Genomic DNA, 26880 nt, shown 5'->3' with positions numbered 1-26880 from the left:
GAGAGTATCTCGCCTGCATGGCAGAGCCTGGCAAGCTCCCCGTGATGTATTCGATATGCCAAACACAGTAACAACAAAGTCTCCAATGGAGACGTTACTGGGCCCGCTCGAGCAAACGTATAGGTGATTAAAAAAATAGATGAAAATAAATAGATATCATGCATACATAAAACACCTGCTGGGTTGACACATATTGAATAATCAATAAACGATAGTATTAGAGACATGATACAATGATACCATTAAATATTCATAACTTTTTAAATTCTCTATTGATGATTTATGTGCATGTTTATTTTCCTGTCTCTACTAATGCATGACTCAGAATAAAACCAGTCTTCTCAGAGAAACAACACTGAATATGTTCACAAAAGACTAAAAGTGTTTAGAAAGAGCTTTTTTCTTATTATTTGTAGGCTAACTTTCATCTATTCATTTTTCACATGTATGATACAATGAGATATTTGATAAAATGAACAACAGGTGTCTATGCTAATAAACTCTAATTTTTTTTCAAAATGCATTTACATCTGCCATCTCAATACTTTTCATAATTGATATCAGTTTTTTACTCCCACTTTACATATAATAAAACTAGACGTATTTACACTGTAAGCAATGGCAGTTCCTAGGTCAGAACCATGGCTCCTGATTTCTTCTCAAGTGATTTCTTTCTTTCTTTTTTTTTTCATTATTTATTTATTTTTATTAGTGAAGCACCATGAGGTACAGTTGTAGATTTACAAATCTTTGTGCCTGAGTTTCGGTCATACAATGATCAAATACCCATCCCTCCACCAGTGCCCATTTCCCCCCACCCCCCCTCCCACCCTGCCTCTGTGGCAGGGCATTCCCCTTTGTTCTCTCTCTCCTTTTGGGTGTTGTGGTCTGCAAAAGAGGCATTGAGTGGCAATCATGTTCAGTCCATAGTCTACTTTCAACATGCATTTCCCCTCCTGGGAGGATCCTCCAAACACCTTTCATTTGGTGTTCCCTTCTCTATCTGAACTGCCCTTTCCCCTAGAATATCCGGCTGGCCTCTAAGTTATGGAGTAATCCTCCTGGTGTTGATCTCAGCTATTCTTAGGTATTGATCTCATATTTTGTTGCTTTATATCCCCCAGATGAGTGCAATTTTTCTATGTCTATCCCTCTCTTTCTGACTCATTTCGCTTAGCATGATACTTTCCATATTGTAAAAATGGGGCAATGAAATGAACAGAAACTTTCTCAAAGAAGAAATCCGAATGGCAAAAAAGCACATGAGAAAATGCTCTACATCATTAATCATCAGGGAGATGCAGATCAAAACCACAATGAGATACCATCTCACACCTCAGAGACTGGCCCACATTCAAAAGAACAAAAGCAACCGATGCTGGCGCGGATGTGGCGAGAAAGGGACACTCCTTCACTGTTGGTGGGAATGTCGACTAGTTCAGCCCTTTTGGAAAACAGTATGGACGTTTCTCAAAAAATTAGAAATTGAGCTCCCATTTGACCCAGCGATACCACTCCTGGGAATATACCCCAGAGAGGCAAAAGTGTGTATTCGAAGTGACATCTGCACTTGTTTGTTCATTGCAGCACTATTTACAATAGCCAGAAACTGGAAGAAACCTGAATGCCCAAGAACAGATGACTGGTTAAAGAAACTCTGGTACATCTACACAATGGAGTACTACGTAGCTCTTAGAAAAGATGAAGTCATGAAATTTACATACAAGTGATTTCTTTCTTTTAACCAAAAGGGTTTATAAACTATCATTTGTACAAAGACATTTAACAATTTAAAAATTGAAAATAAAGCAAAAAAAAATGTAACCTTGCCACAAGGCCTTCCTGGCTCTCATGTCAAAGGAAATTGTTCAGCCTTTACTGCTGTTCTCTTGCACATGGCAAATTGCTATGCACCATATAGTACAATCTTTGGAAGGGATATCTCTGTTCCGTTTAGTTGGAGAGAGACTCTGGAAGAAACAGGTTAAAATGTGAACTAGCCAGGCTAAAGTGATACAAGTGGTGATATTCTGATAAGGAAACACATTAGTATAATCATCTAAATTTGTCCTGATTACATGTGACATAATTTTAACTAAAGTTGGGTTTATGTTGTGCTCAGCCATTGACCAGGGCCAGGGCATGAAATTTACTTTTAGGAATTAACTTTTACTTTTCAGCATTAACACTGTGATATAGCTGAGTGGTGACCTGTAGGGTTATGGAGTGAAGAGCCTGATCTCTGATATGTGACAGATTTGCCTTTGACTAAATGTTGTCACATCATTGTAACAGCTTCCCAGTTATTTTTCCCTCTTGAGTCACTGAAGAACCCTGCCAGGGTGCTCATGGTACAGCAGTCCTGAGGTTAATAGTAAGTTAACTAGACATAAGGCAAATTCAAGAGAAAATGCTAACACATGGTTTGTAAAATGTTCACCTTTGAGGCTGAAGCAATAGCAGAGAGGGTAGGGCGTTTGCCTTGCATGCGACTGACCTGGGTTCAATTCCCAGCATCCCATATGGTCCCCTGAGCACCACCAGGAGTAATTCCTGAATGCAAAGCCAGGAGTATTCCCTGTGCACCGCTGGGTGTGACCCAAAAAGCAAAAAAAAAAAAAGTCATCTTTGTTTCTCTAACAGACACTAGAGTACAGGAGCTATGGTGCATGCCTGGTACTACTGGGCCTCCAGACTGTCATCTCTGGGTTTAGCATGACCAGAGAGGGCTTAGTGGCCCTAGCTACTGCCAGGATATCCTTGGTGGTCCCTAGCACTGCAGGGGCTGTGTAGCACTGCACTCCAGGATTCTACCACCTCAGTTGAGTGAATGCTCCCAGAACCCGTTGAGCAGCACTTGGAACCCTCCCTACTCCCCTCAAAATGAACTACGGAAAAATCTAAAATAGTAAATCTTGTTTGTTTTAATATTATGTGATGGGCACAGTGCCACCTATTATAAAATATGCAAATTTCATAAATTTATTCTAATGATGTCCATTTGACATTTCAAAGATGAAATGATTTCATAGGAATCAGAAAAATTCTCTTAGAAGCTTTTATATTAGTTTCATGAGGCAACCTATCTCCAGAGGCTATATATATCTGTGAACATATATATATATATATATATATATATATATATATATATTCTAACTAATACATGAGACCTCCCCAGGCACTGCTGGGGCATTTGGTGGCCCTCAGCCTAACTGGACCTAAATAGTATTTCATAGACGTGTCCTAATATTGAACTATCCATCCCCTTTGGCTATGTAACAGTGGCCCAGTCACCCTGATCGTGGCTTGGGAGGTCTCCCAAATTATAAAAAACAAAATAATCTATGAGTATTAGCTAGTTTCAGTGTTTTAGCCAAACTATTTTAAGAAATGAGTCACTATGAATGGACATGTCTTATTTTTTGTTGAGAAGTAGAGAAAAAATATGATGTCATCATCTGCATGTGATCGAAATATGGAAAATCTTAAAATAAACTTCCTTGATTTATGTATTCAGATTTAGTTCTCATTTCAGTTGATTGACAGTGGGCCTTTAGTAGGAAAGTTCGCTTTTGTGTTAATGGCAAGGATAGTTGGCAGGAACTCATTCAAATACAATTAATGATTTCCTTTTTAAAAACAGTTACTTATCTGTGGTAGTTGGAACTCAGTGGTGTTCTGGATTGATTTGTGTGTTGTTCACAGATAAATCAGAAAGATCTTGAAAGAACTGTTTTATGAGTAGCTTGGGGATATGCCCTGGGTCAGGTTTATACTTAAGATTACTGAGTAGTACTGTCCTCCCATTGTTATGGGTTTGCTCGAGCGGGCACCAGTAACATCTCCATTGTGAGACTTGTTGTTACTGTTTTGGGCATATCAAATATACCACTGGGAGCTTGCCGGCTCTTCTGTGGGGGCGGGATACTCTTGGTAGCTTGCCAGGCTCTCGGAGAGGGATGGAGTAATCGAACCTGGGTTGCTTGCATGCAAACACCCTACCCACTGTGCTATACTGAGTACAGACATGAATAAGAACTTTAGGACTTGCTTATTTTCTCTCTACACTAAGAATTGTTTTTCAGTGGGCTATATTTTCTCCAATGGATGGCAAAGAAACAAATGGGAATAATATTAACGGTTCTAGAGTTTTGAAAAGTACTTAAGAGTTTTTATGTAAATGTATTCAAAATTCTGAATATCTATCTCGTTCACTTACTGGCTATTGACTTTTAAATTAGCTAACTTCACTTATAATGCAATCACTTATAAGCCAGAAGAATTTTTAAAATAATTAACAACTTTTGGGATATAAATATTGACTAAATAGAAGAGGTCCTGCTTATAAACAACCTGTATACCTAGAGTGATTACTACTCAAATAGTAAATGAAAATGGGTTTATGGAGAGATCTTCTTTTGAAGATTTCTCTGTAGCCATATCAGCCCAGAATGGATGGTTGTATGGTTTTATCCTTTGTATTATGAATGAGTAGTAATCACCGCTACATACACACTCACAAATACCCTCATTATTTAGAACATTTAATGAAACCATTTCTAAATGTTAACCTGATTTTATGAACTTAGTGTCTGAAAATCTCCACATATAGACCAATTTACTTGCATTTTGTCCTTCTAAAATGTCCTTTCTTCTCTCCATTCTTCCTTTTCCCATTCACTACTTTTTCAAAATACATAGCCCAGGAAGCCCTAGTTAAATTTTCCATTTATAATTACTTAATGCTATATAATTTTATAATCACCTTAGGATTATATAATCATGACTATTAAAATATAAATCTGATTTTACATCAGTTCTAATACGGTCACGGTCCTCCCGTTGTTCATCGATTTACTCGAGCGGGCCCAGTAACGTCTCCATCATGAGACTTGCTGTTACTGTGTTTGGCATATCGAATACATCACGGGGAGCTTGCCAGGCTCTGCCGTGCGGGTGAGATACTCTTGGTAGCTTGCTGGACTCTCCGATGGGGGCGTTGGAATCGAACTCGGGTGGGCCATGTTGACTGCGTGCAAGGCAAACGCCCTACTGCTGTGCTATCACTCCAGCCTAATAAGTATCGCATCAGTTCTAATAAGTACATTTTATTTTCTGCATTGGATTTTAAGCTTATATGTTGGTAACTCCCCAGAGTGCCCATCAAAAATCTTTTTATAACAGCTTCATTCAGTAAGTGTTTATTAATGATTGCAAGTCAGCAAATAACCATTGACCGAGACTACTTACACCACAAAAGCTGGACATTATATTTTCTGTTACTGTAAAATGGCAGTATTATATGTCAGAGTTTAACTTTTGTATACCCAGCATCTAGTTTAGCATTAAGCAGCCACTGATTGAATGTGTTTTTAGTTTGATGAATACCTAAATCTCTCATAATCTGTGTATAAATTGATCATTTTAACACAGTAAGCAATGATTTGGCAATTCATATCTCAGCCAGATGAGACTCAGAAACTCCATTAAAAGAGAGAGGCCTATTCAGAATAAGAGCTTTCGCTCAAGGCACAAAGTGAGGGAAAAACCTGTTTCAGTTTATTTACTTGCTGTGAACTTCTACCCCTCTTAACTTTGTTTGTTTGTTTCAGTTTTGGCTACAAGGGCATGTAAAATGCCTTGGCAAGGAGAAGGATGTATGTCCAAAAAGTAGAACTCCCTACATTGAAAGATATCTCTCTCATATTTATGCGAGATCACACTTGCCTTTTTAAAGATACTCAAAAGTTAAACAAACTTTGCAAAAATCAAGCAAATAAACAGAAAGCATACCTAGAACAAAATAAATCAAAGCAGATTCATAGCAGCAGGATAGAGAAGGGGGGATGAAAAATGGTGGATTTGTTCTCAAGGTCTTTGGCAACTAGAGCTTTAAATATTTATCTTCAGTAAGTATTAACTTCTTTGGACCATGTTGTCATCAAATGGAAAACATAAGGGCCTTCTCTGAATAGTCTTCAAGCCCCTGTAGCTAATAAAAGATTTACTTTCTGGATGATGCGTCTGTGTTACTTTTGTCTTTTCTCTCGAAAGACTTGACTATTACCTCCTCATGAGTTGTTGAAAGGTAGTTTCTTTTGGCTTCCATGTAAAAGTGGCATCTGCCTGTTTTCAAACCCTCAGAAATCTTGTGCACATCTGGGAAGCTGTATCCCCTGCATAGTTTCAATTACAAAGAAATTTTCATCTTGAATCTTAGCAAAGATTCTGTCACAGTGGAGCTGTGTGACAGCTGCTGTGTACCCCTCCAGTGGTGATTGAAATGGTTTCTGCACCTGTCTTATGCTTAAAAATCGGGGTGAGTAAATGAACTCAGCATCCCAGAAAATATTGACTTTTATCCTATATTACGTTTAGCGGCTGAAAGTCATGGATCCAGGGTGAGCGGCAAGTCAACCGGTTCATAAAGGGCACTGGATCCTTCCCTGATGTGTGTTCTGTTTATCTAAACAATCCGGAAATGGGGTCGTCTGTCCATTAAAGATCAAAGTTCATAGTCATGTTAGAATCAGGTCGGAAATGGAACCTCAGACAAACAGTAAATAGCTTAGTTAGACCAGGTGCGATGAACCCTCACCTCCATTGTCTGTCCTCTGGAGCAAGGTAGTTTCTCTGTGCTAAAATGAATGCTCTACGATTAGTATTTCAAGTTCTATTTTATTTTTTAGGAAAAAAATCACATTTAAATATTAGCAACGGGGGGATGGAGAGATGGTGTAGTGGCTAGGGTGTTTGCAATCCCTCTGAAGCTCACCAGGACTGATCCCTGAGTTCAGAGCCCGGAGGAGGCCCTGAGCAACACTGATTATGGCCCCAAACAACAACAACAACAAATTAGCTAGTTGAAATAAAAGTAAATAAGATAGAATGCTAAAAAACCTATTCAAGAATAAAAAATCCCAGCTAAAATTCCATTTCTGAGTGTGTTGCTAGAAGTTTCTATGTTTCAGTTTCTCTATCTCGTGTGTGAACTTAAAAAGACTTTTTAAATTCATTGGGTTTCATACAACAGTAAGGGAAGCATGCCTCAAATATAATAAGCCACTTTTGTAATTTAATAGGCCTTAATTTTTCCACTGGACTCAGTGCTATGTTAGAAGGATTGATTATTGTGTGTGGCATTGTCTCACTAAATTTTGTATCTCACTTCATTTACTTTGAAATTAGTAAAATACTTTGAAACAATAAAAATTACATTCATCTGTGTTCTGTCTCTGAACTTAATTATAGGGATATCGCCAATACAGATTATTGTTACTTTCATACAATCTCACAATTTTTTTGAAGACTCTATGCTTTTCAGAGTCTGTTAAATTAAGAGACTTTAATAGCAAAACATAGTAGCCATGCTTATATTGTGCTTGAGTTAGAATTATTTCCTTGATCTGAAAATCATTACAGGAATTAAGAGATATACACTGGGCATCTTTTACCCACTTCACAGAGAATATTATACTGGAATGTGTATTGGCTGTTTGTATTATGATTTATGGGTTATCAATAAATTTCTGGGGGGTGGTTGCTTCATTTTAATAGTGATATCCTAGCAATGAAGAGAGGAAATAATAGATGATTATCATTTTAATATCTTCAATTTTGTCAGTTTGCACGATTACTTATGAGGATTAACAGTCAAGGGTAGAATACCTCATGTCGCTGTGGTATTCTTCCTATAGACATAAACATTGGAAAGAAATAAGCTGTGCTGTATCTTTTGGTTAAGTTTCATAAATCAATGACTCTTACATAAATAATGCATTAATCAAAACTTCCCGAGTAGAACTATAATTGAGAGCCTTGAAAATAGAAGTGGACTAGTAATGCAAAGTAACGGATGATAAATATTGTTAACAGTTCCACTGGCTTGCAACTGTCACTCCATGTCTTCTCAGAAATACATTTTAACTTGTACCAGTTCTTATCTTTACTTTTCCTGGGCATTCTTACATTCTGTTTACTTCACTTGATGAAAAATATCTTTGGTCAATGCATTCAATAAAACTGTATAAAAATCTATGTTGCAAAGTCACTACATCACAATGTCTCAAAAATTATGCTCTCTGTTGGAGTATGATTTGAAAATTGATGACCTCTACTAGATATGTTTTTTGTGTACATGTATATATACACACATATATACACATACATATATACATACATTTATATGGGTTATTCCAGAAATATATATACATACACACACACACACACACATATATATATATATATATATATATACTTCTGGAATATATATCTTATTTGTCCAGCCTAGTCTATTTTTTTCTCTTAAGGGACTGTATTTTATTGAATTAATCTATGTCTTCTTAGGCTGGAGTGATAGCACAGCAGTAGAATGTTTGCCTTGCGTGCGGCAGGCCCAGCCGAGCCACGTTCAATTCCTCTGCCCCTTTCGGAGAGCCCGGCAAGCTACTGAGAGTATCTCACCCGCACATCAAAGCCTAGCAAGCTCCCCGTGACGTATTCGATATGCCAAACACAGTAACAATAAGTCTCACAATGGAGACGTTACTGGGCCCGCTCGAGCAAATCGATGAACAACGGGAGGATAGTGCTACAGTGCTAATCTATAGCTTCTTAAAGTCATTAATAATTCTTTAAATGTGTCGATATTTGTAAAAATAGCATAAGGAAGCAGATAAAGTCAAGGGTGAAGGCCAAAGAAATTGAAAAAAAATAAGTTTTGAGCACTTGTTGGAAATATTGGTTTGTGATATTTTAAATATTTTTAGCAAAAGAAGAAAAGAAAGAAAAAAGGTGGCCTCACAAAGTGAATATCAGTTGCCTCAATAACTGTTTTTAAAATAGTTATTTGGAGGAAGTAAAACTTTTCCCCTTTTTTATGGACTCTCATAAAGAATACTATATGCATACTATAATAAGAACTTCAATGATATCTTAATGGTAAAAACATCTTTGAATGGATCTGTTTCCTAGAGTGCTTCGATGTAAAGGAATCTCGCAGCACAAATCAATAATCAGCTCCACAAGAGAAACCATTTGAAAATAAGCAAGGAACAATAGGACCTCAATTATAGAGTATACCTTGGAGCTGAATCTTGAGCTAAGAATCTCAGCATTAATGCTTTAGTGTGAGATAGCTTACTCAGATTAAAAAATAATAATAATAACGGAAAGTCTGGTAGGTACCCTAGCAGCTTAAGATGAGGAAATGAGGGGTTGCTGGAGAAGAGATCTCAGGTAGGGGGTCCAGGACTAAGGGCAGCACTGGAAAGAGAGTAGAGCAGGTAGCCGATCTTGCCTTACATAGGTAGGGTGTTTGCCTGGCACGGGACTGTCCTTGCTTCCATCCCTAGCACCCATATTGTTTTTAGAGCCCCACCAGAAGTGATCCCTGAGTGCAGAGCCATGAATAAGCCCTGAGCCTGGCTGGATTTTTGGTCTAAAAATAAATAAGGAAAGAACTAAAAGACAAGAGCTACTGAGGGGGGAAGAAAAGAGAGTTTAACTATGTTAACTTTTAGAGCTTATTCTCTTCATGACTAAAATATAAAAATTCAAAATGATATAAGATTAAATTAAATTCACTGATATTTCCCTCATCCCCTTTCCAAACAAAAAGAAGGAGGATGAGGATGAGGAGGAGGTGGTGGTGGAGGAATAGGAGGAGGAGGAGGAGCAGGAGAAAGAGAGAAGTGAAGAGGGAGAACGTTATGTACTAATAATTTATTCCTGAGTTTCTCATGTCATGGTATATATGAGATAGAAAATTCATTAAGGATTTCTTGGTATAGGAATTTACAGTGGTACTTGGAATAAAAACCAGGTTAGTCTTCATTGTGTATGGGAGGTACTGTAATTAGAAATCTGTCTACACCAGAGGAATCTCAGAAGAGGTCTCTGTTGAGCCAGAAAGTTTCAAGACTCAAAGCAGGTCTTAGCAATGGATCAAGACTTACTGATTGTATTTATATAAAGAACCAAAATCTTACGCTATAAGGCACCAACAGTGATTAGCCTTAGTGATGAGGCGACCAGTATTGGGAAACCAGAGGGGCTTTTGGAGTGCTCAGAATCTTGGTTCTTACTTGTATACTCAGGAATCCATTGGGCTGTATATTGATATATGTGGATTTTTCTCTCTGTGTATTATATAGCAAGATAAAGGTTGCGTTTTTTCACCCAAGCTATAAAAGTTCTCCCAAATATTAAAATATTGTAAACTAATTTTTCTCTACCATCATTTCTCAATTTCCCAGCAAGCAGGAAAGATAAAGTTGCTATTTCCAAAAAATAAGGTTGTTATCACTAGGTTTCAACTCTTTTCCTTTTCAATTTTTTCTGATATTTCAAACACATTTTTTTTCTCACCCAGCTTTATAAAAGGAGAAAGCTGCAATAAAATGGCATATTTGATGTGTTATTAACTAATACCTTATATTTTTATATAAAACACAGTGTTCTGGGAATTCCTCAAGTGTTGCTAAAAGTTAACTGGAAACTAATACCAATTATGAAAAATAAATATTTATGGATCAGTGTCTATGGATGAATGTTTAGAGTTTCCTGGAGTTGTCTGAAGAAAAAAAATCAGACTGATTTTTCAGTGCAAGAGACCATCATGATGATACATCAGAGAAAAATCCAGTATGTTATAATGACATGACAAGTTTCTAATTTCAGACAGTATTTTCTTCCTCACACGTGCTAAAGTATTAACCAGAATCTAATAAGATTTAACACTTCAAAATCATTAACTAATTAACTAATGAATCCACATAACAACTCTATGAGATTTGTGTTAAATATCTACCACTCCACAGATCTTGTGTCATTTAGGAACTCTTATAACTCTTTTCATCTCTGCTCTTTTCAAAGTCTTTATAAAGAACTAATTATTCTCCTGTTTTTTAGCAAAGGGCATGTATCAAATTTCTTCTTGAGTGGAGAAATCTAGTGTCTTATTAAATGATTCTTCAAAACCAGATATTTAATTTTTTCTGATGATATTACTCCATATTTTAAGTATTCTTTTTTACCTCTAGCCTAATATTTTACCATTTTATGCCTTCAGAAAGTGAAAAAGAATCCATTTCTATGTCTACATGTAGTGAAAACTCAGGAACTCTCCCTCTCATATTTCTTTGGCTAAATTGCTTTGGGTAATTAGTCATCATTGCAGATTCAAGTGGGAATTTTTGAAAGCATAAATATTAACAATGTACTTATTTATTTCAAATTCTTAGATTATTTCCTACTAGAAATTAATTGATAAGTTATGCAGGCCATTTAGTTTGCAATGATGGTAATAGCATATTCCTTTGTGCATTCACTGAATGTTGAAGATGTGAGATGTCCCTGTTTGAGGAAGAAAAGTGGACGCTGGGGAGGAAGTCAAGACAGGTGAGCAATATTTTAAAGAGGCATCTAAAGTGGAAAAAGGGAGTTTTTCAAGCATGTTTGTGAAACTGAAATGATTCCGAATACTTATTTTTATTTTATTGGGGCAGGGGGGTTAGGGGCCATACTCAGGTGCTTAAGGGCTATATTTGTATCTGTGCTCAGGAGTGACCCCAGGCAGTGCTTGGGGGACCAATGATGAATTTTTAAAACAGACTATACTAACAATTTTCTTTTCTTTTTTTTCCAAGTTTTATGGTTTGGGGGGGCTGGAGACATAGCACAGCGGGTAGGGCGTTTGCCTTGCACACGGCCAACCCAGGTTTGATTCCTCCACCTCTTTCGGAGAGCTCAGTGAGCTACTGAGAGTATCTCGCCTGCACGGCAAAGCTTGGCAAACTACACGTGATGTATTCAATATGCCAAACACAATAGCAACAAGTCTTACAACGGAGATGTTACTGGACCCGCTCGAGCAAATTGATGAACAATGGGAGGACAGTCTAGTTTTTTGTTTTGTTTTGTGGTGGTGCTAAGCAAAAATTTTCTAAAACAACATTTAATATACAAACTTCATTAACGGGTTTTAACAGAGGCTATTGCGGTTTCTGTTATGCCCTGTCCAGTCTTGACTTAATGATTTATAAATCCCTGGGATCTTTTAGCCTTTTCTCTAGATTTTAAATTGGGCCATTTAAATGGCTAACACGGCACCTATCACTTTGCCATTCAGTATCAACATGCTGCTTCATTGTGAAAATAGCTAGAGAGAGGGAGAAAAACTTTTCATTGAGAAATGTTAAGTCACACTCACAAGTGTACATTGTCAAAATGGAGCCCCCCCCCCCCCAATTTCCCTGCTGTCTGAGTGGAGTTTGGATCCCGTTTTGCAGATGAGAAAACTGATGCCATGCCATAAAGCTCATGAAAATAATTGAAAGCCTTCCCTAGATCAGGAACTAAAAGCAGCCCTCCAAAACTCAGATTTAATTTGAATACCTACAGGCATATCCACCTTGAAAAGGTTGTACAGGCAGTCAGCCCTGCACGCTGATGTACAGGTTTAATAAAAACTTAGATGCAAGGCGTCCTCTGTCATCCCACCCCACCAGCCCCCTCCCCCCACTTGCCGTCCGTCCCTCTGGGCCACACTTAGCTCACGCGGCCTGGATTCTAGCTGGCACAGGCAGTGCGGTCAAGGCTGCAGCTGTTACCATCCCCTCCTCCCATGCCCATCATGAGTTCTGCACATGAGCCCTGCAAACTGATATTGTGTTCTGCAGTTTATTTGACAAATAGCTTTTGTGGCCTTTGAGTTTTCATATCCCTCATAAATTCTGGCAACAGAAGGGGCTGTTTGTCAGATTCAAATTCCATGCCTTTGAAAGGAAAGAGTTGAGGATTCCTGCATGTAAAGAGGATTTATTTGTAAATTTTACTTAAAACCACTTTGAGAGGAACCAAGGCTATTCTCCTGGCGCTGCCTCGCTGCAAATTATTTCTATCCTTATCACACAAATCTTGCTAATATGTCTTTTAAAATGTGCCCGAGAAAAATGTATTTCATGTTTATAGTGCTGGATTATTACTGAGTCAAATTGTGTTTGGGCGGCATGTTTGCCTCTTCAGGTTCTGTGTACCACGGGAGTAAAATGGAGACTACGGTCATTCAGCTGCAGGCTCTAAGAAAGTCTGTTGGAACTGTGCATTTTAATTAACCGAATCAGCTGAGGAAATGTTGTCTTTCTACTGTGGTGTAGCTGTCTGCCTTGTAAAGTACCTCCCTGGATAAACAGAGGACTTCTATTTCTTAAACTGCCTTTCCTCCATGGTCTTTAAGAGTATTGGGCTTTTTATTTTTTCTTAAATTACAGGTGGAAAGTTTAATTAACTCTAAAACGGTTCTGCGACAAACTCTCTTGCATTTTTTTTACAACACTTTGAGCTACAATATAGTTACTGCAGTATACATGCCGTTATTGGAGCACAGAGAAACCGTTTATAAAATGAAAATCTGTTTTGTCATACCAGAGATGGCATCTGCACTTGGGTACAGTTAAAATACATTTAAAAAAAAAACCAATCAGTGGGGAACTGATTTGAGCCAACAACATGGGGATAATTTAAGCCCTGATGATTAGCCCTCAACACAATGCTAGATGTTAAAACTGAGTTCAATATGAGGACAGAGTTGTGGTTCAGAGACAAAGCTACAAGCATGACCTCTGGAAATGTAATTTCTGAGCTTGGTATGGAAAACTACTGAATATATCCTACGGGACATTTCTTGCCTATATGATTGTTTGTAGGTTAGTTAAGTACTTGGTGTCTCTCATTTAGCTGTCATTTTGTGCAGACTTTCTTGAATCTAAAGAAGATTTATGCAACTTTCAGAAGTTTTTTTTTCTTTTAAAATGATGTGCTGTGGAGCTCCGAAGACAGATCAAGCATATTTCAGCACTGAAAATAAAAATCAAAACAAAGCCAAAACTCTCTTTTTTCTTCTTCACTTTTAAAAATTTAAGTCAACACTGAATACCTAAAGCAAGAGGAATAGAGGTTAGATGTTGAAAATGTAATGCTAATGGTCAGTCCTGAGCTGGTTAATGGAGGCACTAGGAATGCAGTTCTTGGAGGATTGTTAAAATACAACTACATTGCCTTGGAATTTCAAATAGAAGATAAGAAAATGCACTTTGAGACTTTCAAAAATCTTTATAGCTCAAAGATTCTGTAACTAAATATTTAATTTTAGTTACCTATGTTCCAAGAAATGAATTTGCTTATTTTATGTCAAAGACCACCATGACTTGGCATGAGTCTCAGTGATAACTCATGTGAAAGAAAATTTCAATATTCTATAAATGTATCCTACCTTAAAACCATTTTAAAAGTGACTTAAAATATATCAGTTCTGTCAGTTTCTAAAATTATACTTTACACAAATACAGTTCTTCATTTGTAGAACTCTACAAGGAACTGTAGAGACAGCAGAGCAGTATGGTGCTTGCCTTGCAAGCAGCTGATATGGGTTTAGTCCAGGCATGTCATATGATCCCCCAGGCATCGTCAGAAGTAATTCCTAAGTGCAGAGTCAAGAGTAATCTCTGAGCACCAGCAGGTGTGCATGCCAGCCCTATTCCCACCGACCCCCCCACCCAACTCTGCAAAAATAAAGAAAACCTAAAAAAAGCTATTGGGTGCCAATGGATATTTATAAAACACATTTTTTTAATTTTGATTTTATGATTAACTTTTTTGTGGTGGTAGTGATATTGGAAAAAATAACCTAGGGCCTCATATGCCTGAAACTTGTGCTTTGCTACTGATCTGCATTCCTGAGCCAATGAATGGGGTTTTTTTTTTCACTCTCTTTTAAAGTAAATGAGTAGACAGTTTTAATATAGAGGAAAAATCTCTGTTATTTTACTTTAAATTCACTTGGAAGTTAGTTGCACATTACTTGATATAAAATGTGGATTATTAAAAAGAAAGAAAATTGGGGTATCCTCAGCAATATTCAGGACTTAATCCTGACTCTGTGCTCAGAGGTCACTCCCGCCAGTGCGTGGGACCATATGCAGAGCCAGGGACTGAACCAGGCTCAGCAGCATTAAAGGAAACATCGTAACACCTGTACTAACTCTCCAGTTCTAGGGAGCATACATTGACTTATAGGTAAAAGTTTGATAGGGAGAAGAATTGGAATAAATTTCAATAGTTCTCGAGAGACAGAACAAAAGAAATTTAGTGAATCTAGGTCAGGAAGGGAGCCGAGGAGAGATGGAGCATAGGGCAGCCGATTCAACCCGGCAGATGCCTTCTACATCATCAAGGTTTGGAAAGACAATAAAAAGAGCATTACTAATTGTCAACTTTTTGTGGGGGAGCAGGGAGAGTTCACCTAAGGTGCTCAGGGTTTACTCCCTAATCCAGGGTTGGCCTTGGTCACTGTCACTGTCCTCCCATTGTTCATTGATTTGCTCGAGCGGGCCCAGTACGTCTCCATTGGAGACTTTGTTGTTACTGTGTCTGGCGTATCGAATACATCACGAGTAGCTTGCCAGGCTCTACCGTGCGGGTGAGATACTCTTGGTAGCTTGCTGGGCTCTCCGAAAGGGGTGGAGGAATCGAACTCGGGTCGGCCTTGTTGACTGCGTGCAAGGCAAATGCCCTACTGCTGTGCTGTTGGTTGGCCTTAAGCAAAGCAAAAGCCCTACCTACTGTATTATCTCTCCAACCCCACTAGTTGTCAACTTGTGTCTAATGTTTGAAACTCCCAACAAAAGAATTACAGTTTTTTTTTGTTTGTTTTTGCTTTTTGGGTCACACCTGGCAATGCACAGGGGTTACTCCTTGTTCTGCACTCAGGAATTACTCCTGGCAGTGCTCCGGGGACCATATGGGATGCTGGGAATCGAACCTGGGTCAACCGCATGCAAGGCAACGCCCTACCCGCTGTGCTATTGCTCCAGCCCCTGGAAGAATTACTTTCAAAATGTATATAGCTAAAAAGTTAAAGACTTTTGACCTAGTCTTCATAATAGTGTGAGGAGGCTCTGGGATGAGTCTAAAGCCTTGTAGAATTGTGGGCAGGATGAGAAGATCCAACCTAAAGTGCAAAATGAATCTTTCCCAGGAGGCAGTGGACAAAGTGATGTCATGACTTTTATAACAAACTTTGCCCATCCAGCCTCCACTGGGAATCAATATACATCCATCCATGAATAAACTGACCCACAATATTTTTAGCTCTTAGTTACTTTAACACTACCCACTCAAAATGTGCATATCCTCAATGATAATCAAAAAATCTTAATAGATTATTCACAACAATAGCCTAGAAACAATTTAATCAGAACAATAATTCTTAAAAAATATACTGTATTAGTGATTTTTAAAAAATATGTAAATGAGAAAACCTTTTAGTGTAAAGTTATATATAGTAAAAATCCCATACAGAGTTATAGGGTTGGGGTTAAGGTAGTTTCTTTCACTAAGTTGACCTTGGTTTTATCCTTGGAACTACATATGTTCCCCTGAGAACTTCCAGGAGAGATTATAAGCACAGAATCAGGAGTAATCCTGAGCACTTCTGGGTGTGACCCCGAAACAAAAAAAAAAGAAAATTATATATGTATATATATAAAACGGCCGGAGTGATAACACAGCGGGTAGGATGTTTGCCTTGCATGTGGCCAACCCAGGTTCGATTCCTCCGTTCCTCTCAGAGAGCCCGGCATGCTACTAAAAGTATCCCGCCCACATGGCAGAGCCTGGCAAGCTCCCCGTGGGGTATTCGATATGTCGAAAACAGTAACAACAAGTCTCATAATGGAGACATTACTGGTGCTCGCTCGAGCAAATTGATGAACAAGGGGAGGACAGTGCTACAGTGCTACATATATAAAATACATAGATATGAGATTGATTTGATTGTTTCTGTGAGAATTGGAATATTTGCTCTAAATTATCTGCAAGAATAACCTTATAATAGTTATTAGAAATCAAGACATAAGTCATAAAAGACAACATCAATCACTATTGGAAAAAGTAAGGAAGGAGGAAATGAAGCACATTACAGAGAATAAATACACATAAGAAGTCTAACATATGGTAGCCTATGGAATAGTCTTCAATTAATGTATTAAAATGTATAGGGAAAAGAGGGAAGGGAAGAGACTTCTAGGATAATGAAATTTGACTTGGATCTCTTGAGGCAGATTTAGAGGTTGATGGGAAGACTTGGAAGGGAAGTAATTTCTCAGGAAAGAACTAACAAGCAAAAACAAGAGGTTGGAAAGCAAGTGGTACTTTCAGAGTGACCTGGCCATCATTAAGATCTTGTGAGATGGTACATACAGAAAGGTGAAGACGCAGCTGAATTTTGGTGGGACATTTAGGACATAGGTTTTTGTCAACTTCAGCAATTTTCAATATTGATCATGTATCTAGATGCCCTGACCTTATGACAATTTAGGTTTTGTTTTTTGAAAAATTTACCAGGAATATAAATTTTTTAATAAAAATGTTGGGGAAGAGTTGGCTAAAGCATGCAATACTGCTGAAATTCTAGGCAGTTAGAATGAATGATGGGAAGAAATGGTGTCAACTTTGTTCTCTATGATTTATGTCATCTCATTTAATTTTCACATCATCTCTACAATAGTAAGTTCCCAAAATTGCAATGTGCCCCTCAAAAATTAAAAACAAAGAAATGCTTATTCCTTATTCTATTCTAACGATCCTGTGTTCCTTACTTATAATGTTTTGCACCCATTTTTGAGATGAGGAACCTAAAACTCAAGATTTTGCGATTATTAAGTCATGGATGCAGAACCTAAACTTGATTGTTCCTAGATCCACAGCCCAAATTCTTTCTAGTATACAATATTATTCCTTTGTGAAGAAAAAAACTAAGGAAAAAGCCCTTGTATAATGATAATTCACTGAAGAAATATTTTAAACTCTAATTTACCAACATAAACATGGATATTTCTTTATTTCCTCTGGGAAGGTCTATCCTCATGTTTGTGAAAAGCTTAGTGGTTTCTTTGTAGGATGGTACTTGCAAAATCTTTTGCTCACGGAGGCACTTCTGACCTTGTGTGATATGCGTGCTGTTAGTATATTACTTCCTTACTTTTAGAGAAACATTTTTATCTCTAGATGTTGTGTCTTTGAAAGGGACAATAATGTTTTATATGTGGGCTGGAGCGATAGCACAGTGGTAGGGCATTTGCCTTGCACGCAGCCAACATGGTCGACCCGAGTTCGATTCCTCCACCCCTCTCGGAGAGCCCGGCAAGCTACCGAGAGTATCTCGCCCGCACGGCAGAGCCTGGCAAGCTCCCTGTGACGTATTCGATATGCCAAACACAGTAACAACAAAGTCTCCAATGGAGATGTTACTGGGCCCGCTCGAGCAAATCGATGACCAACGGGAGGGCCTTTACTTTATATATTGTTAAGGAATAAAGACACATCAAGAGAGGTTGAGAAACTGTTGGATGAAAGAATCTTTTTTGTTTGCTTGTTTTTATTTGGGGTTCACTCCCAGCAGGGCCCCAAACTCACTCCTGCTCTTAGCTTAGACTCACTCCTGGTCAGCTTGGAGGACCCTATTGGGTGCCAGGGGTCAAACCCTGTTTGGCCACGTGCCAACAAAGTGCATCACCCTCTGTACTATTGCTTGGGCTTAGAAGAATCATTATAAATGGAAGAAAGGCACAAGAATGGGAAACTGGGAAGGCAGAAGGAAGATACCTTAGGCTTGACTAGCTTGTACCCTAGAGGGAAGCCCAGTCCATCAATCTGATCTCTGCAATCATAAAGCTAATTCACTGTCCTGTGAATTTCAGACAAGATCAAGATTTGAGTGGAGGGTCTAGCAAGGGCAAAATTGTATAGTCAAGAAACTGGGAAAAGATTTACGAACAGAGAACAGCACACAGCAAAACCACCCAGACTGAAGCAATCAATCAAACAAACAAACAAAAAATTATTAAAAGGAATCTCTCTGTTGGCATTGGGAGAAGAGAATAAATGTGAAGATTAAATTCAAGGCTGTGATGTTAACTTGAAGGAAAACATCTGTCAGCAAAGTGAAGCACAATGTAATCAATATTTTTAAAAGTTAAAGTATATGAGTTTTTAACTCTTATTTTTTTCTATGTTTACCTTGGCTGCCTAATTTTTATAGTGGATTTAATGTTTATGCATTTTAGTGTAAATCAATAAAGACTCCACACATCTCCCTGTGTCAGCTCATAAAAGCATTCAAAGTGAGGCCCATAAAAATATGTGCAGAATTTAATTTTTCACTCAGTCCTTCCTGTAGAAGCCCACAGGACTGAGTGTGTCTTTGTCATTTAATGACATGATATGGGTTGATGTAGGTGTCAGAGACTGGGGCAAAGATGTGTAGCAGGTTAGAAACTAGCTAGCAGATGGATATCTTCGTGGAAGTCACTGGAAATCATTTCCTAATGGGAACTGAAGATGTATAATTTGGTTTGAGCAATTTTATGTGAGTGGGATACAGATTAATCTAGTGCAGCCGTTTAAATAAGGGATGAGGATTAATGATTGAAAACAGGGTTTAAGATTAATGATTCTGGTATAGAATTCATAGAGGATTAATGACTGAAACTTGTGGGAAAACAGTCCATAGAAGGACTGCTCTTATATATTTTTAAAACTACTCAATTTATAAAAAAATCACAAACTGTTTCTTGTGAAACCATCATGTGTGTCTTCAAGCATACACATTGTATACTCTCCTGGCATGTAATAAGGTCTCAGGTATATAAAAAATAAATGAAGGATAAATACACAGGGATATGTGTAATAAGATCTGATTTAATCACTTCAGAGAAAGGATGCAGATTCTCTTTGCAACATGCCTAGCTTGCTGCAAAATACAAAAAAATTATCTTTATTCCATTGTAATCATTCAGTGGTTGTATTGAAACTTTTACTGGGTTAATAGCAGTTCCCCCAAAATATTTATATACTTTCATTAAAAAAATTATAATTAGTTCTGCAAAATTCCTTTCAGAAGTTTATGACTACACCCAACACTGATTTCAGAGTGCTGCACTTGTTTTAAAATTTCTAAGAAAGTTTTCACTGTCATGATCTTATACAGGGAAATTTATAAAGCCATTTCAGTACTTCAACCTCAACATAATATCTTGAAGTTTTTTAAAAGAAATATTTCTTGTAAGATTCTTACTGATTATAAAAAGGCGGAGGATAGAGATATCTTTTTAGTGCATAACGTTCAATATTAATGAGTAGCAATTTTTGTACATGTGGGACAACCCACTTGAAGCCATGAGTATAATTCTCTATGACCTGGGTTCTTAAACTGTTGGCTGACACCCCATTTGGGGCCATGTAAATTTAAAAAATGTGCTTGAAAATAAAGGTCTTTATTATTTTTAGTAATTGTGTAATTTGCAGACCTATTTCAAATAACTATATACTTGGGGTTGTGTAAAAATTTCTCAGGTGACAAGGGACCATAAGGGGGAAAAGTTTACCAAAAATGTGTCCCAGTATAGCCTCTTTATGGCATCACTGTTAGGAAAATTTTCTTTTTACCCTCATTTCATTAATAAGTTGTTCTCCAAGAATGCTGAGTAAGGACTGCTATTTAATTGAAGTACTTTGTTCTTCACTGGTAAAATGTATTTTATACTCTAGATAGATGTAATTAGTGTGATGAAGTTTTAATAGAAATTATCTTTGTCAAATGTGCTATTTGCTTATTTGTATGTGAGGCCAAATAATTGCATTTTCCAAGAGAAGACAGAGTTTTGATTATTGGCATGAGTGAAATATACTTGAGTACTCTCATAACAAGTGCCTTTATTTTGTTCTCTAGGAGTAAGTTAAGAAGAAAAGGTATATCAACATATTGGTGATTAAACTGTATACATATGCGTGCGTGCATGCCACACACACACACACACTCACACACATTTTTCTCTTATTGAAAATAATGGATATTGTGCACAACCTGGTTTGTAAGGAATGAAGTCAGTTTGCCTTATATTTGGTTTTATGGCCTAATTTTTAACTTGATATTGTTGGTTCTTCTAGTGAGATGGCCAAACTGTGCTGATTTACATAAAGGTACAAATTATTTTTTCATAATAGGGAGTAGAGAACAATAACTTAACAGAAGACAGGAATAAAGGAAAATTCTGGGGGACAGCAGGAACCATTGATACATGGAGAATTGTGTGGAAAATTTTCCATTTTTATTACAATTGCTGGATAGAATACGATTGTAAGTCCTCCCTCACACTGAAATGGATTTTTTTAGTACACGGCAGTTCTGTTATTATAGAAAATATACTTGTTAACAGATGACCTCTCTCTGTGTTGCACTGTGATCCAGATATTCTTGTTTGCTTCACATTTCTGGAATTCTCAGACATTAAGGAGACCTAATTTAGAGCTGTGAAGGTGAACTAGCATAAAATTAACAAACTATTTTCCCACTGAAAGATCATCATCATCTATTTTTTTAGATATTTCATAGAAAGTCAGCTGTTAAAGTGCAGGAAATGCTGGGTCTGGGGCGCTTGTCTAGCAGGCAGTCACGTCGGGTTTGGTCTCAGCACCCCAGATGGTTCCCTGAACCCTGCCAGGGATGATCAGTGAGTGGAGAGCCAGGAGTGAGGCCTGAGTACAGCTGGTATAGATCTACATCTATATCTATATCTATAAAAGAGGAACGCTTTGTCTACTCAAATTCCAATAATTTTAGAAATAGCAGACACAGTATACACAGTATACAGCCAGGTATATCCCTTAGGAAGAAATTTCCTAAAAATTATATAGTTCGTTTCTTTATGAAGGGCCAATGAAGGATATTCAGTATTTCACTTAATATACCTTTGTAAGTAAATAGGGTGTTCTCATTTTAAGAAAATAATCCTATGGGACCAGAGATATAGTACATCACGGAGTGTGGTTACCTGGCACATTACTGACCCAGGTTTGATCTCTGCACCCCATTAATTCCCCCAAGCACCACCAGGAGTGATTCTTGAGTACAGAGCCAGGAATTAGCCCTGAGCACCACTGGGTGTGCCCTTTCTCTCCCCCAACAAAAGAAGAAAAAACAAAACACTGGCATTATTGTGCTACTTAAAAAAATGCATATGTATATGAGTATACATATATATAGATATATATAAAATCATATATATAGTGACTTAAAATTAGAACAATTGATAAAATCAGTATGCTTTTGGATAATCTCTCATTAGGGAAAAATACAACAGAGTTTGTCATAGGATTGTTTTCTGGAATATATATTCCACTGTACCATAAAAATTGCATTTTGCTCAAAAACAATGTCATTTTGCCATGAATGTAAAATCATTCAGAGCTCCAAATAGTCATACTGGAAAGGGAAGAGAAATTAATAGTTGAAATTATCAGTTGAAAGCTTTAGCCATAGTTGACTGACACACTATTTTTTTTATTTAGTTTGGTAAAATTTTGATTCAGTGTTCTCTGAGTGGTGTTTTTATTGTCTTCTACATTGTGGTTATTATTTTAATTATACTTTTTATGGAGTGTTTATAGAAACCAAAGGTCAAAGATAATTTAAATTTTAGACTTATTGTCAAATCCCAGAAGTCTGTATTAATTTTAAAGGATTTGGGTTTCTGTAACAAAGAGGTTAGTCGACTTTTTTGACCCGAACCAACAGATAATACCAACAGAGTAGAATATCTCATTTAGTGTTGTTGAAAAGGAAAGCTGTTTGCCATTTTAGATTCTAGAAGATACTTTTTACTGATGTCAGTGATATATACCCATTATACAGAAGAACTTGTAGTTGAGAAAAACTTGGGAAATGTCCTGAAATAGTTTGATTAGCAAATGTCAGAGATACTTGAATCAAATGTTTGCAGTCTACCATTCTTGGTGATACATTCTTTAATGAAAAACAAGCTATTTTATAAATATTTTTATCTATAGTATTTCTATTATATTCTCACCAACTGTGCGCATATTATTAACGTTTGAGGGACACAAAAGTCTGTTATGATTAAATTGGGAAAACTCGCATGCACCTGTGTATTATTTTTTGTTTTGCGGTTTGTTTTAATAGAAATGACTTAGCTTCCACTAGTTCTGTTTCTCTCTCAAGGCCTGTAACACAGTTTCCCTTGTACTATTGCTGGGGTCATAGTTTCTTCCTTTGATTTCCACCATAGGCAGCTCAGAGAAGGAGGGTAAAGCAAACCACCTGGGGGTTGGGACAAATCCCAAATCTAATGAGAATTCAAGGAAAAGGGAGTAGAAGCAGCAACACACGTTTCCTGCATCTTTGACTCATGGCATCAGGGAACTCACTTTTCCTTAGGCTTTGTGGGCTGTTGCTGGTTTCTGATGCTCATCTAATCCAAACTTTAAATAAACTAAGTCCTCATCTTGGTAAATGTCAAGGGAAGAGAAGATATTTCACGCACCTCCAACATCTGAAAACCTCCTGCCAGGTCTATGAATCTGACTAGGCATTATCCTTCCTTAGAAGGAGCGCATAATCTTATTATCCATGAATCATCACCTCTTACACTGTAACATCATTGTCAGAGAGGCTAATGGAACCAGTGTTCAGCTGGCTCAGAAGGGGGAGGGTCGGGGTAGCAGAGGGGCAAAGCACAGGTCACAAAGCATCATCCACCAACTGCAGAGTCCTGGAGCCAGCAAGCAGCGGAGGCCAGCCCTCCCCCACTTGGTCGCTCAGACACTTCTACTGCCTGGCTCTTTCCATGTTGATATTTAAATCGATTTCCCCTATCATAAATGACATTACATTTTAGCATCCTGCTTATGGAAAATTTAAGACATATAATGAACATGTAAGAGCATCTGACCAACACTGATAACCAGAAATACTTTTACATATTTGTATGTGTTGTTGTTTTACTTGGATATTCATATTTTCCCTCTCTCTCTCTCTCTCTCTCTCTCTCTTTATTTTTTTGGTAGTTATTTTATGACCGGTTCAGGCATTACTAAAAAGGTCAATATAAAAAAACTGAGTTTCAAAAGGTATATTTAAACTATGTTTTCTGGGGACATGAAGTATGTAGAGTGTAAATTTTAGTATAATTTTTATTTTGTGAAACACATTTCCATTTGTTTTCTGGATTTAAAAAAAACAAAAATCTGTCGTTAGTTCAATCAGCCACGAGAGGTCACTACTGCTCCATAGAAGAACAGTTCATAGTCTCCTTAGGTAGTTAACTCACCAAATCAATCAAAAAATGCTTTAAATTCTTTGAAAAGATGCAATGTCAACATCCTTGGAAAAGATAAACTAATTTAAACAGAAAATAGATCCTTTATTAGTATTACTTATAAAACTGGCACAGAGACTATTAACTCACACCGCTGTAGCATTATGCCTTCTGGGCTCTTAAAAATGGGGGAAAATCCAGACAGTTCAGAGATGAAACTGCCTCTTTTCTGGATGGCGAAGCATTCACAGTGCTGAGTGGATCTACTCTGCGTCGATGTGTGTCTGTTGTGTGGATCAACAGGTCAGACTGCTTATTAGACTGCGGCATCTTTCAGGGAAGTCGGAGACTTCATGTAAATTTGTGTTCCCAAAAGGAATAGCAATTCTTTTCACAAATATGAAATGAGTTTGAAGTAATTATTAAGATATGTTTATGGCATGAAGTGAGTATCGCAACTGTTGAGCAGAACATGTGTCATTTGGCTTGGTTATATTCCTAGTGACAAACTAGTTTTTGCTAACTGATAAGAATTATTTACTGGAGCTCATAAAATACTCAGAACTAGAGTCTTCATTCTCAAATCGGAATCCTGTAGTTTTAAATTTTTCTTCCAAATGAAAATAATTGTTACTCTCTACATTTACTTACTATAGATTTTTGTGTGTGTGTGTTTTGATTCTCATCTTTAAGTGAAGAAATAGTAAAAATTAGATATTTAAAACTGGGTTTTGACCAGCCTGTAAAATGTCAGTCATTTTAATCTTAGATGTTAAATGACTTTGAATTTTGAAACACTTTTCAATAATGTAAAGATAATTTACCTATAGGGAGCATTATGGCTTTGAGAATTTGCAGGAATTTAAATATGTAAGCATAATAATATACTGTGCCTAAATTTATTGGTACCCGTCACAAGTGAATCAGTCAGAGAATGAAAATGTGCTCTTTCATGTTCATACTACATGCAATTAATAAAATAATATTTAGTACTGATAAAAATGTGGCTGATAGAAGATTTCTGATTTAGGTGGGATATGTACTTATTGACAATTTGGGTGTGTGCTGGGGGGAGGAGGAATTATAGAGTTACAACTTCAGTGAAAAACATCACATTTTTATCGTTATTTTCTAGTTTCTATTACTGTAAGTAGGTAACTGCATTATTAATCAATTGAGATTCTGTGACTATTTGTCAATAGCAAATTTATGAGTAAAAATAGTGTGTGTATGATTCTTTTCTAAAATCTTATCTATTTTAAGATTTAATCAAAGTCAAAGGACCTTGAAAAATCAACCCAAAATATTTTTCTTTGTTGCTTATCAAAGTCTGATTTTTATTATCTGGCTTCCTAGCAATTATATTTTATGGTGACTTGCCCAGAATTTTTCTCTCAAAATATAAAAAACCTCCAATCTGTATTAAAAATGCTGACAAAAATATCCATTGGCTTTTTCTTTTCTGTACAACCCTCTCGTGAAAGAAGAGGGCCATGGTTAAAGATGGGTCTGGATAAGCCAAATTAAACAAACCTGACACAATGTTGCAGTCCTTGATTTCTGCACCTTCCATAGAACCCTTCATTTTGGAGGATGAAGAAGGATGCAGACCAAAGACATCATTCTGACATCTTAATGAACTGTGTCCAAAGTTGCTTAAACATGGAGGTTTATGCTTTTTCTGCTGCAGTCAATAAACTTTCACCAACAGCATGGAAATATGCATGCAGTTTGCAGGTTGCCAACAGGGTCTGTTCAGAATCATGGATGGGTTCACAACACAGATGCACACAGAGACACTCTAATACCAGCACTAGAGCAAACCAAAGGATCATTACCATGGGATTGAGCTGGGGGTTTTTCCTTTCATATATACTTGTATACGTTTATTGAAGTGTTATCAGCATTAGCCTTTCTGTTGAGACTATGGACAGAGGAATGCCTGGGAATCTGCTCTCTCTCTCTCTCTCCCTCTCTCTCTCTCTCTCCTGAATGAAATGTCAGTCCTTAGAGGACTAGTGTGAGAAGAGCACATAATGGAACACCACAGGGCAGCCTGACAATTCCCATCCCAAAGAGCAAACACAGCTCAGGCTTCTGCTAACCCCCTTAGGGGCCTTAAAAAGAATTAGCAACGGGAAAGGCTGGAAACTCAACCCACAGGCTTAGAGCACTGACTTCCCAGGAGCCAGCCTCACCTCCCCAAACTCCCAAGGTTCAAGAAGAGCTGTGGAGAAATCTGCCTTCTCAAATCTGCCTCTTGGCTATACTATTTATTTGTTTTGAACTGGTAGAAGCTAGACAAAATGGGCAGTAAAAACCTCCAGTCTGCTTTTACAGGGGTGGGTTTCGAAGCTCCGACTTCCTTCCACTCTGAAACTTTGCATTTGACCAGCTCCTCACTTTTTTTTTTTTGCACTTGCCTGCTGGCAGCAGTTTAACCCTTCCACACTTCCCTCAAGGCTTGCTTATTGTAATTCTAATACCTCTGGAAACTGCTGGGGGTGCTGCTTTCAACCAGCACCATCTTTTGATAATTTCCTGCGATTTCTTCTCTAGCCAGGCATTGTCCTAAGGCTTTGCCTCGAAGTGTCCCTGTAAGTCACCCACCCGAGAATCATTCCCAGCTCTTTTTATTTTTTTTTTTTTGCGAGTACCTGGGATAATTTCTTCACTTTCTCCCCCTGGATTTGCCAGGGAAACTGCA

The 26880-nt window shown here is 37.5% G+C and overlaps 2 protein-coding genes across 2 annotated transcripts in view; one reads left to right on the top strand and one right to left on the bottom strand.

Annotated features, from left to right (window-relative positions):
• The window catches only part of CTNNA3 (catenin alpha 3), a 1757578-nt gene that overhangs the window by 706381 nt on the left and 1024317 nt on the right, over window positions 1-26880 (top strand). The window lies entirely within an intron of this gene.
• The window catches only part of LRRTM3 (leucine rich repeat transmembrane neuronal 3), a 204514-nt gene that overhangs the window by 174746 nt on the left and 2888 nt on the right, over window positions 1-26880 (bottom strand). The gene's annotated exons all lie outside the window — the stretch shown is intronic.

The sequence above is a fragment of the Sorex fumeus genome, unplaced genomic scaffold (assembly GCF_029834395.1).
Source record: "Sorex fumeus unplaced genomic scaffold, SorFum_2.1 ptg000020l, whole genome shotgun sequence".
NCBI classification, from domain to species: domain Eukaryota; kingdom Metazoa; phylum Chordata; class Mammalia; order Eulipotyphla; family Soricidae; genus Sorex; species Sorex fumeus.
This window is presented reverse-complemented; position numbering and strand designations above follow the sequence as displayed.